General features: G+C 45.7%; 1 protein-coding gene across 2 annotated transcripts in view; it reads left to right on the forward strand.

Annotated features, from left to right (window-relative positions):
* The first annotated feature begins 1,694 nt into the window (after positions 1-1,694).
* The window catches only part of C8H1orf21 (chromosome 8 C1orf21 homolog), a 118,122-nt gene continuing 106,584 nt past the window's right edge, over positions 1,695-13,232 (forward strand). The window contains exons 1-2 of one of the 2 annotated variants that reach the window (XM_063343992.1): positions 1,695-1,911; positions 2,532-2,767. The gene's annotated coding sequence lies outside the window, so the exon portion shown is untranslated. The remainder of the gene's footprint in view (positions 1,912-2,531; positions 2,768-13,232) is intronic. The other variant, XM_063343991.1, reaches the window with a different exon arrangement.

A 13,232-nucleotide genomic window follows, 5' to 3' on the forward strand; every position in this document is an offset into this window, starting at 1 on the left:
TAGTAATCATATATTTTTCACTGTAAAAGCTCCATGCGTCTTTGGAAACAGCATCCAGCTCTCTGCAGTGAGCAAGGTGAAAATCAAAGTTGGCCGACTTCAAAGTTGTCAACCTAGAGTTGAAAATGTTCCCTTTTGGAATCTCTTGATGTTGTTTATGTCCACCTTAGTGATTTCCAATGTAGAGAAAAATAATTAGATTGCTAGAAAGACAAAGGTAGAAATGACTGCAAATGGGATCTTGCCAAGGATTTGGCAAACAAACTGTTATTTATTTTCACGTTTTCATAATGGTGAAGGAAAAATGTCCTTAGATGAAAATGTATTTGCCTGGATTATTGAAAGACACTAAAACTGTACGTGATGAAAAGAATGCAGGCTCGCTGGAGTCTTTCTAGTTCACATGGTAGCACTTCCTGGCAGAAACAATCTGAGAAAGCTTTTATAACCGGATCTTCGAAGAAGCTTCAACTCGACCTCCACAGTTTTGCCTGTGAAAATTTGGGCACACGCTGCAATAAGGTTGATAATACATTGTGTTCTTGGGAAAAAACCCTCCATAAGGTGGAGAACCACTGTGCTTGTCCCATTGCTGAATGCAAGGAGAACACCAGGGGCACAGGGGTCTGTATTTTTGCATCTCTGACCTTACCTAGATGCCTGGTGTTCCCCCACCTCAATGTACTCAGACTCCTGCCCTGAGATACCATGGGCCGTGAATGCTTGAGGGGCTTTCTGGTGGGTGCTGAGCCTTCCTTCTCCCTAAGAAGACAGTCCACCCACCGAGGTGGGTACAAGCTTTTAGGGAACGGGAATGTCCTTGTGCTCATGGTCGCCCTTTCAGGGTACCGAGCTGCTTGCACAAACACTGCACATAAAACAAGAGAGCATATTAATGACAGCTTGGCCTGAAAAAGTCCTACCCCTGCACGTCTTTCACCCCCGTGCGCAAACAAGATTTTGGTGAAGTAATTAAAAATCCCAGCGCTGATAATCACAGCGACTTCATTCCTAACAGTCAACGGAAAAGGACAAATTGGCTAGTCAGAATTTTTTTCCCAGGATTTCCAAAACGGCTATATAAAGATGACACAATGTTATCCTTGCGTGTCACCTATGTTTGAAACAAAGCGTCCGAAAGAGCACATTTTTCATACTGATTTACAACCGTTTCATGGGCAGTTATGAGACCCGTGCTTTAAATTAAGGGCATGCTCTTATCTTTAAACGTCTTATTCGGTACCCAAATCAATGTTGCACCTGCCCTGTCAAAAGGGGCCTCCGTCCCGGGCCCCCCGGCCCCGGGTGACAGGGGGTCTCTCAGCCCCTCCAGGCGGGAAGGGCGCGCGGGCCGGCGCGAGGCGAGGGCGGGAAGGGGACCCCAGTGCCGGCCGCCGCCTGAGGTAGCGCCGCCGCCTGAGGTAACGCCGCCGCGGCCCCTCGCAGCCCGGCAGGCAGGGCCGGAGCGGGGCCGCCGGCGGGCAGCGGACGCCGTCGCCGCGCAGGCCGCGGCGCCGTCGCCCAGGGCGGCCTCGGGGCGCCGCTCGGCGCCTCACCCGGGAGGAGCTAGAGACGGAGAGGCCCCCCCGGCCCCCGCAGCCCCCAAGGCGGGCCGGGGCGGGCGGAGCGCGGGAGGCTCCTCCTCCGCGGCCTCTCCCCGCCCTAACGGCCAGACGCGCCCCCCGCTCCGCACCGCCCCTTCCCCGCCTCGGCCCGCCCCAGCTGCCCGGAGAGGCTGCTCCGCGCCCGGCTGCCGCCGCCGCTGCTGCTGCCGCCGCGCTCGCACACTTAGTTGGAGCCGCCCGGTTCCCCGCGCTTCCCCGTCCTCTCCATCCCGGGTCTCGAGCCGCGCCCGGCGCTTGCCGGCGGCTCTCCGCGGCGGGGGAGCCGCTCCCAGCGGCGGCTCCTGAGGTGAGCGTCCCCCGGGTGCTGGCGGGGGCGGGCAGCCGCGGGCGGGGGGACGGGGGGCGCCGCTTCCCCAGCGAAGGCCCGGGCCTGGGCCGGCGGGCCGGGGCTCCTGCTCGGGGCCGTGGTCGGGGGGAGCCCCCCTCGCCGCCGCGTCCCCTGGCCTTTTTATTCCCTATTTCTCCGTATCCCCCCCGCCTCCTCTGGGCGATGTTTTATTCATGACCCTGACGGGCTTTGTACGGGGAGCGGGCGCCTTCCTCCGCAGTTCGCCAAGTGCTGCCAGACCCCCCTCACCCCCCCGCCCCGCGGCTGGGGGAGGTCGGTCGCGGCTTGGAGGCGAAATGGCAGCAGGGTGGGCAAGGTTTTTTCCCATCCGGGCAGGCAAGCCCGGGGCTGAGCGGCATCTGTTTGCCTGGGAGGCTGCTGGCGTGGCCGCGGCTCAAGAGTGGAGTGAGGCGGAGGGGGGGGACGACACGGGGGGGTGTCTCCTGCTGCATTTCCCTCCGCTGGCTGCAGGTTTGCTGGCTTCATGGAGAAGCAGCCAGTCACTGCGAGGCTTTCTGTAGCAGATTTTGTATGTGTGTGTGTATCTATCTATCTATCTATCTATCTTCTCTTTCAAGGGTTAAGCAGCAAGCGTATTGCAACACCAAATGCCTGTAAGCCAGGCAGCGCTTACACCATCACCGAGTTAACTGTAGATGTCAGACTGTGCTTGCACCGATGTGATGTCAGATTCGTAATAACAGGCAGAAATGGTGAATTCGGTGCGGGCTGAGTGTGATGGAGACGGCACAGACCCAGCTGGTGTGGACAGACTCGGTGGAGCTTCTTTCTTCCCTGGTGCAGGGCCTGCTGTGTAGGTATCCCCTGGTGCAGGCACATCCTATGGGCACTGGGATAATTGTTGCAGATTCGTGGGTGACTATGGACTCAGAGGAGCAGATATTTGTGCCTGGAGCAGAGATACTTAGCTTGCTTTCCCTTACAAAGGTATTCCGATACGTGTTGGTTAGAGAGTCATTTGCTGATGCCTCTCTCATCTGTAACTTCTGCGATGAGGCTGCCACTGCGGGTATCAGTCAAGAGGATGAATTTTGTTGCATGCTGTAGGAAGCCAGCTGCGATCAATAGGTGGTTTAGTATTAGCCCCCGATACTGCCTCTTGATTTCTCAGGAGCTGATCGGGGACTGGTGAGCTAAAATGAAGAGATGCTGAAACATGTTCCTCACCTTATTCTGTTTCCTGTTTGCCTGCCCTTCGCTTTCCCCGTGCTCTGGTTGGTTGGATTTCAATGGAAAAATTCTGGTCCTGAGTCTGTTCAAAGAAATACATGTGTGTTGATTTTGCTTTTCTAACTTGCTGTTTGATACTAGCTGTAAGGCTTCGTTTTTCTCAAGATCTCCCGTGTATGGGGCTGGGGATGTTTACCCTTTGGTACAAGTGAAGTGCACTGATACTGCTTGATGTTGTTTAACCTTATATTATCTTAAGCGTTGTATAATGAGGCAGCTTGATTTGTTTAAGACTTTGTGATGATGCAATACAATCATAATTATAAATCTTCTCATTGTCTGAAGAATCTTTAAATACTACTCTGCCTTGGGAGGTACTTCATGTGTGTTTATTTATATTATATATTACGCAGGCATGGATGAGCAGTGTTTGCTATTAATGGTGTTCGTTTTGGGGTGGGAGGGCAGGAGCAGTTTGTCACTGGTACTTTAAGTTGTAATTTATGGGTGTGATGTTGTGTGGTAGATAAGCTTTTATGAGATCTGCCATGTAAATTATGGCCTTTGTTTATATACGTGCAATTACTTGTTTTGAAAATCCATGCTGTATAGTTTGCTTAATAGTCTGTGCTGGAGCTGTGAATATGATCTAGCAGAATGTGCTTTAATTGCGCAATATTGTTCAGCAGTTGAAAACATTTCGCTTTACCTTGTGCTTGCAGCCTGCACCAGGTGTGAAGTTACCACATTGCATCTGCACGCTGCGATGTGACTTGTACGGTAGTTGGCCATGAAAGCAGTGACCAGGTGCTTTTATTTTCTTCTTTCTCCATTACCTGTTTCATTTTGTTCTTTAAAAGAAGCAGGGTGCTGAAATGAGTGATTTCAGCTAATCTGCACTGGAGAGAGCAGCTTGGTTATTTAAAGCTGCTGTAGTTTGTTATGCAATCAGATTAACAAAGGTTGAAATGATCATTCAACTTTGGGTAAACAAATGAGATATATATATAACAACATGGATTAGGGTGACTGTTTATATCGGAGAGGTGTGCTGCTTGCAGTGAGCGTATTGCAAATATTGGACAAAAACACAGTGAGTGGATACAGTAACATAGTAAATAAATTTTTGGTGAACTTCTCAGGATTATAATGTACTTACTATTGATTGTCTGTACTCTGGGAGCTTCTTTGGTGTGGTAGGTGCTGCCCGCATGCATGGACGAACTTACTTTCAGCTTCATTTAGTTGACAAGCAAAGGCCTGGGCAAACGTCTTTGTGCCCAGCCCAGTGGTGCCTGGGGTGCTGTGCAGGCTCCCCGCTAATTGCAGCGCAGGCACTGGGTCTAGGAAGATGACCAGTGCTCACCGGGAAGCTTTTCGAATAAAAGCATTATGGCAGGGACCTCTCCTGCGTCTGTGTTCGCAGGGCCTTGCACGGACCCCTGACAGCAACTCCAGCACAGTCATCTTGCCTGGGCTCTGGTGCTTGGGAAGTGGACCTCGCTCTAAAAATACCATAGCGTGAAATATGCTCACTGTTATTATGGTATGCAGTGGCATCAAGTGTTTGGGGGAAAGGAGGAATAATGGACTCCTGGCAGTCAGTTTTCCAGAGGCCTTCATGTTGGTATGGAGCCTGAGCCCTTCCAACCTTCATAGAATCATAGAATTACCTAGGTTGGAAGGGACCTTTCAGATCATCCAGTCCAACCATCAACCCAACACTTGACAAAAATCATCACTAATCTAAACTATATCTTTAAGCACTATGTCTGCCCGTCTTTTAAATACGACCAGGGATGGTGCCTCAACCACTTCCCTGGGCAGACTGTTCCAATGCTTAATAAGCCTTTCGGTGTAAAAATTTTTCCTAATATCCAGTCTAAATTTTTCCTAATACCCAGTCTTCCTCTCGTTCTGGGAAAGGTGAGGTACCCTCGAGGATGCTGCTCTTCTGTCCTTTAGCAGAAGATGACGGAACAGGAGTACATTTTGGATACACATTCAAAAATACTCCAGAAAGGTTTTTTTCTTTTAATTATTATTACTTAGTTCCTTGCTGACTGTGTTCCGTTCTATATAAGCAGGCATCTAATTGCAAAGGGATTTCACAGGCGCTTATGAATATATATCACTATGCTACTGGCTGATGTTTGTTCTGTATAACACATTTGTGACTAAATGTACACAAGCACATTTTCGGTATACTGGAATCTGAAGAGGTACTTTTGGAAATAGGTAATATTGTCAAGGCCATATTATTGTAGGTGGTGTGGAATGTAATATGCAATCAGTAATTTTCAGACTATTTCTTTTAACTGGTACTAGTCTGCTTCAGCTCCATCTTATTAATAGTGTGGTATCTTGTCATCTTCAATTTTGTGAACTGAGTAAGAGCAGTTATTCTTGGTCAGACTAGAGATCTGTGTATCTCAGTATTTTTTTTTTCTGGTGGGGCCACTTACAGGTGCCTAGGAAAACTCTAACTACAGGGTTATCCTCCTCCTGGTAAATCCTTCCAGCAGTCATTGCTCTAGGAAATCTCTGGGCTGGCAGTTCCATTGAGGTGGTTGTGTTTAATAGCTGATGATGGATTATCTTCTCTGAAAAATGTCTCATTTGTTTTGAAAAACTTTACGGCACTAGTGTTCGCAACATCCAATGTCTGTGAACTTCTGGTATAATTGTGCACTCTGCAAAGGTTTTTATTTTGTTTCCTTTACATCTTGCCATTTGAAGTGCTTGCCCTGTGATTTTGTCTGAATTCTGGAAGAATATCTTCATTTTTAGATTTTTACACAGAAAAGTACTGTGTATGGGGATGTTAACAGGTCTTAGAATGTATATAAAGATAACTGCTATGTGTTTGTAGTAAGGTATGCTCCCAGCCCCGTTTACCGTCACCTTTCATAGATATGTACTGTTACGACTGTGGCACTTAGGTGATTGTATGCAAAAAAAAAAGTTTAAATACAAGAAGTGATGCGATTTCTGCAGCTATACATCCTGTACATAGATTGCAGTAAGTCTTGATTCAGAACGACTCAGACTACAAAAGAATTGCTGTATGCCAAAGAGTGACTTCAGCAGTGTTGTCTGAAGTTCTTGCCAAAGTAAATCTTTGCAAGGTATCTGGTGCAACATTTTTGAGGATGTGGGGAACAGAATTGAAAAATTGTATTAAAAAGCTTGAAGTTAAGAAATACATATTCCAATAAGGGCAGCATCATGCAGTAAAAACAATGACTCGGTCCCTGAATCATTCTTTAGCTTAGCTTTCCATCACGGACCATTTCAGGAATAGGCGGGCATTAAAAAGCTGTGTTTTAAATTCCACTTTTCCTTTATGTGTCGGGGAAGCAGGATCTTTTGAGTGTGAATTGACCTTCAGTATTTGCTTTTGTACTGATGGTCCAGGAGTCTGTGTGGGCTACAGGGGCCACCTGGGTTACAGAATTTGTTGTACTAGACTGTAGGATGGTAACAGCAGTTGCCTTTGGTGTATTAAAAGAAGCCCTCTGAAGGTTGGTAATTTATTTGTTATTATGGCAGCTTCTGAAATCCTATTGATTAAAAAATGGGTGAAGGAAACAGAAAACTTTTATCTTGTAATTTCTACTGTTAGTTCACCCTTAAGCCTGTAAAACTTATGTTTAAAGTGGGTGGAATTTCAGTTTACTGGTTTATATGGGTGGGATAATGGTAGAGAGTGACCAGACAAACGTTTTCTGTTTGTTTTAGAAATAGAGGCAGTTACATAATGATGCTATACACAACAGCGATACATGCATATGGATAAGATCTCAAGAGTTAATCCAACAGCATCCCTTGCCTGCATGTCTGCTGTCACTTGCTTCAAAGGAAGGTAATTCTGAAGAGATGCCAATGCCAGGTGATTTGACTGGAGTATTGGTCCAGTTCTGAATGGCCTTTAGGCAGGGTTCTGGATTAGCAGTTTGGAGAAATAGATTTTTAAACCATTATGAGCTCTTAATTTGTTATCTGAATCAAAAAAAAACATTCTTTCTCTTTTGTTGAGCACTGTCTATCTGTGTTTTGAGTTATTTACAGATTCATCTCAATGTGTGGCATGTGCTTGGTAAAACTGAGGCCCTATTTTTGAGAATTGAGTGCTATTACTAATAAAAAAAACACCAAACCCAGTGAACATGTCTGAAAGCATCAGGGTCTTTCCTCTTACTATGGAAGTGGCCTCAGTTTGTTTTTCTTCTGTCTTTGTATCTCTCACAGAAAGTAATAGACTTTATGCATCAGTTTGGAAAAAGATAAAAAGCAAGTTCATTTGAAATATGTATTTGATAGGAAAAAAATTCCAGGATCTATATATACAGGTGGGCATTTTCCCAAAAGTGTATGTTAGGTGTTGAGGCCGTAACTATGTTGTTGCTAACCAAAATTCTAGCCCTGAGTATGTATCTATAAATACCATAGCCTCGCCCCTTTGACGCTGTGAAATGATACGTCGTAGCTGGAAGCATTTCATACATCGGGACATAAAAGGACCTTGGTGAACTTGTGCTTTTATAATAAACAAGGAAAAGTTTATTCAGGTTGCCCAGTAGAAGAGTTTATCCACACAAAGACATTTCTTTATTCAGTGAGGGGGAGGGACTTCCTTTTAGACTTTTCTCCTTAGGATTTTTATCTCATCCCATCCCAAGTTTTTATTAATACAAGCAAAACAACTTTAATGTGATTATGCATGTTTGACAGACTCTGCTGTTTAGACTTATGGTTAATTAGATTTGTGGAGCCTGTGCAATTTAGGATATTGAGCAGGGAGATTGTTTTAGCAGGAAGACACGGAGGAAGGAACACATTGCTTTCCCTGCCTTTCTTATGGTGGCAGTAGCATTTTCTTTGAACTTTGCACGTTTCTAGAGGACGAGCTGATGTTGGTGTGCCATTCCTAGGAAATTTGTCTTATTTAAGTTCGCCTTTCTGTTTATTGAAGAGTAATTTAAAATGAATTTTCCAAAGTTCTGAATACAGGATGTTTGCGCATCTCCACTAGAAAACAGTCTGAGGGAAGAATCATCTGGTAAACAAAACAAATTCTGTCTTTTTGAGGGCTGTTAACGGGCAGTAAGCCCATTTCAGCTTTAAGGGATGACTAAGATGTTTCTCTCTTCTGGCAATACCCAGTTTGGATCCTTCTGCTTAATTTTGTCTACAGGCCTGCTCATCTCAGCTGCATCTTAAAGGGAATGTAGCCGTTGTGCAATAAATGTACCGACAAAATGTGCAGGAGTTTGATCTTTTATTGCAGATGGATTTACACAGCACTCCGTCACTACAAAGCCGCCTTCAGCATCCTCTGAAGTAGGGCGTTTAAAGATGTGGTTTGGGCTGCTGATGGTGGGCAGCCATGTGATGCTGAAGGACAGGGTACCGTTCCTTTTATTCCAAGGCAGTTGTGCTTGTTACGTGTGCACAGTGGCTATGGTCTGGTGGATGCCCAGGGGCTCAGCTTTCTCTTCTGAGCCTTTATTTTTACAGGAATCTGAAATAGCAGAACCAAAGCCACTGAATAGGCCAGACTGAATCCAGGGGAGCAGATCTGGATGCTCTCCCCTTCACCCCCCACAGAAGTGTGTGGAGGAGGAACTCGTATGAGTATTTTAGGGACTTGTTTTATTAGCAGGTGAAAGAAAAGGCAACCAGGGTTTTCTATTTTCTGTTGTTCTTACCACTCAAAGTTCTTATAGACGTAGTTGGGTTTTTTCCTTATGATTTGATTTTAAATTACTAGCTAGTTTTCAGGTGTTGGAACCTATCATTTAAAAGTGTCTGTCCAGTACTACTGAAATGAAAATCAAAACCTCCCATTGAACAAGCTTCTGAGATAATTTCTGTTGTTTTTCCTGTGTTTAAAGAAAAATAAGAGGAAGCTGTATCCGTTCTGCTTTGGTCATGTCAGATAAGGTATATCTTTGAGATTAAAAACTCTTGATGCCTGTGGGAGGAGGGGAGTGCTTCTTTCTTTTGTCTCAAACGTTGCAGTGGAGGGTACTAATTAATCACCAAACAAATTGAGTTTGGGGGAGTTTGCCTTTGCTATCACAGCGAAAATGTTTTGTTTGGAAGAGCTTGCAAATTACACCCACAGGCGTTCACATAGAGATAAATCAGCCCCGGGATGCCCAAAATCTTCCTGTTTCAGTCTGCAGAAATATGCTAGGAGAGCTTTTTGAAATGGCAACAGCCAGTCTGCATGTTCTGGAGCAGATTGTGTACCAGGGACCGCGGCACAGCCCTGAGCAAAGACGTCAGCAGCGAGGAACGACTGTCATCCCCGACACAAACAGACAGACTCCATCAGTGTGACAGAGCGGTGAAGAGTGACGCAACACTAATGGGCAGATCATGATGATTGTCAGCTCAGAATATAGGGTTTGTTTGTTGTTCTTCCCCAACAACAGGAGCTGACTGAGGTGGATTTTCCTATAACAAGCATTCTGCATCTTTGACATTTTGGCAAGAGTAAGACTATTTCCTAAAAAAAAAAATAATAATGGAATAAGAGGCCTCAGGCTTAGTAACAGCATTTAGGAGAATAGTAAATGCTCAGCCTTGTGAAGCTACGTTTAGTTGTACATTTATTTGGGGATTTTTACAAACGTGATGGAAAATTACGCACTTGATGCTTCACTGAGTTTCAGTGGGATTCAGGGGACCCAATTTCCCTAAGACTATGAAAATCCCAGTCTTCGTGGTGTAGTTTTTGTTTGCCTTTACACTTCTGTGCTAGTCTCTGAGTCTTTTTTCATCCACAGCAAATGCTTGGGTGCTGACACAGAAATAGTTTAAAAGCCAATGATTTGAGAGGGGGGAAAAAAAAGCTGGAGCTTCTTAGATGCGTGGAGACTGGATGAAGTAGGATTAATCTGGCATTAGGGCAGAAATTTGTGAGAGGAGCCCAGTCAAGCGACTGCCTGGAGAGAGGGGAGGTTCATGAAGTCAAAGTCCCTTTTTCAGCCAGAGGGGGATCAGGCTGACATCTCTGTGACGGGGGTTTTTGCCTGGCCTCTCCCACAGACTCTGGGTAGCTGTCATGTACTTCCCCCGCAATGGCTTGGCGTTCTGTGAGCTCATGCCTTAAAAAAAGGCTCTCAAAGCAAACAGCTTTCCAGAAGGTCGTTAGAAATTTAATACTACAATCTAAAGAGGTTTGTGAGTTACCTGTAACACCAATAACACGCTGATGACTGCTTTTCCATTATTAATTTTTGTACAGCGCGTTGTTGGCCATTAAGATGGGTTGTCTATGCAAAGTGGTTCCATAAAATGCAAATTATTAGCTTCTATGTGGGTCAGAAAACATTGCATACTGGTGTAACTCTTGTAGTTAAATAGACTCCTTTGTTAAGCAAATAATTTAAGCGTTGGTTACTCTTAGCAGTGTCAAAAACATACATGAATTGTTGCTGAGTGTAAATAAAGCATTTCAGCTTTGAATGATGACTGCAGGATTTGGCTTAAAAGCTGTTTTTGGGCCACAGGCACAGCCCAAAAGCCAGGGGATGTACAAGGCTCCACTCCTGGAATGGCGTCAGGATGGAGGATGACTCAGTCACCCCTGCAACTTCCTCATTGCTCCAGAAAGGTAGTGATTTATTGCCGGTCTGTGTCAGCAGTAAATAGCCATCCACCCAGCGCTGATTCAGCCACTGTGACACTGGTAGTTAAGGATGTATGCCCCAGCCTTGCCTACGCAGTCCCTCCCAGCTCCCTTCCCACTCATCGGCTGCAGAGGGTGTTCACAAACACATAGCCTTTCTCTCCCCTCCCTGTGCTTCTGACCGCTGGCCAGGGCGGCTGCCAGCAGAGATCCTGCTCTTGCGGATAGACGCGCGCTGCACGCCAGCGTGGAGATTTGGATGGCGTTCCTGTCGAGTCAGGGAAGATTGGCTGCGCGAAGCCTGCGGGGTTTGGTCTTCTGAGGGCGCTGAGATTGAAGAAATAGTAAATGTGGCAGAATCAGCACATAGTGCTGTTGCTGCTGGGTGAAAAATTGGTCCAAACCCTTCCAGGTCCTGCCCTGGCCTTCCTTTGTAGGCAGAACAGGTTGGGCAGCAGCATGGGACTAAAGAAGAAGGTCTGAGAATGTTCATTTAGCACAACAGGTCGAGGACTCTTGTTTTTCTGGGGTTTATGTTGGCTTGCAGTACACAAGGAGGAATTTCTTTGCTCCTGTTATGATTAATGAGAGTAAGGCAAGTAGTTGTTTTACTGCTGGCTTTTCCCTCCTGCCTTGTCTCCAAAAGAAATCCCAAGGTGCAAAAAACCTGTCCTCTGAACACCTGATTTGGAAATAAAGCACTTTATTTCAGGTATAGGAATAACCCTACTGATGTAAAAGGATTGTGATGGAGAATCCTAATGGCAATACCTCCTCCCTTCTCTTCCACCCTGCTCTCCCAAGAGCTACTGCTATCCCTATCCTGGGAAAGCACATGAAGAACCCGCTTGCTGTTTCATAGGATCATAGAATGGTTTGGGTTGGAAGGGACCTTAAAGATCATCTAGTTCCATTCTAATTTGTTGCCATCACAACCCTTATCTTTGTAGTTATCTTTTCTGGGGCATTTTTTGCATTGGCTTATGCTTTGAAAAGGCACAGAACAGGCTGGTTTTGGCCACAATCAGTGTTAGCTGCTTCCCAAGACATGGTCCCTTGCAAGCAGGAGGTAGGTTTTAATGCAGTGCATGTTAGTGGCAGAGGTGGGATGAAAGATCCCAGGTGAATTAACCACGCCAAGGAAACTAGCCCCAAAAAATCTGCTGTGGATTTTCTGAGTGTGTGAGATCAGCTCCACTTTTGATCTTGGCCATGACTGAATATCCTCAGGAGTAAAAGCCACAAGTAAGACTGGAGGTGGCCCTGAAGACTTCTTGGTTTTGCTTTGATGGTTCCTGCCTGGTGAATCGCACTGTTTGCTGTCCTGTTTGCTGATGAATTCTCTTAATGAGTAAATTGGTGACCTTTGTACTTTTTCAGGTGTTGAATTTCCCATTCCTGTCTTCCCTACCTATAATTTTCCATTCTTTTTCTTTACGTGCTGCTTGGCTCCTGCGACATCTCATGAACATGCCTGAATTGTGTTTTGTGTTGAAATGGTTTTATTGCTTTGAAAATACTGAGTGTGGTTGGGTGTGGGGAGAAAAAAAAAATAAAATAGTAGTGTGTGAGCTTCACAGTCTGCTGTTTCTGTGCCAAAAAAGTCAAACTCCATGAGTTAGGCTCGGTATCCATAAGGTCTGTTCCACGTGGAAACTGAGATGAGCTGGGGTGCTGTCTATGGGAATGCTGATCTGGTCTCGGTGTTGAGGGGAAAAAAAAGAAACTGTGTTGGAGGAGATGCAGGGACCTTTCCGTATCATCAGACTGTGTGTCTGGTTTTGTATCTCTATTTGATTGTCAAAGAAGAGATGGAAAACAGAAGGCAGGAGTGACTTTCGCCTTTAAGGTAACATATGCCTCTTGGTGGTACAGATTGCAAGCTGGTGTACCAGTCCCAGTTCATCATTCCTACCTGGTCATTAGCCAGCATGTCTAGTAGGTTCGAGCGTTTGGTTAGTCACCAGAGGTACTCTAAGACAAAGTTTAAAACTGATGGAAATTACAGCAGTCTAAGGTGCTGTGTTCCTTGTACTTAACTGGAAATTTAGGAGTATGCCCTTGGTCTGTATGCGGCTGCCTTTAGCAATGCCTCTGGTTTTTATCCTGTTTGCTGCTTTGTTATACATCTATACCAGAAAGACTTAGATGAAATGAGTGCCCGCAAGGAAAGTTTTAGGGAATACTGGGAAGAAGTATAAAGGAGGACAAGCATGCACCAGAAAATCAGCTTCAAAGCATGCAGTAAGGAGGAAAAAAATGTATATACTTCCAGATATTGCTGGAATAGGAGAAAAATGGCATGGTGTAATGAATGGTGCAGCAGGGTGGGAGCTGGGAGACCACAGCTCTTTTCCCCAAATGGCTGTGGAGCTGCTGGGACTGAGCTGCCCGTTCAGACTCTCTGCAGCTGCCATGCTATCTTTGTGGCATGCAGTGTGGTAGG

This window comes from Chroicocephalus ridibundus, chromosome 8 (genome assembly GCF_963924245.1).
Source record: "Chroicocephalus ridibundus chromosome 8, bChrRid1.1, whole genome shotgun sequence".
NCBI classification, from domain to species: Eukaryota; Metazoa; Chordata; class Aves; order Charadriiformes; family Laridae; genus Chroicocephalus; species Chroicocephalus ridibundus.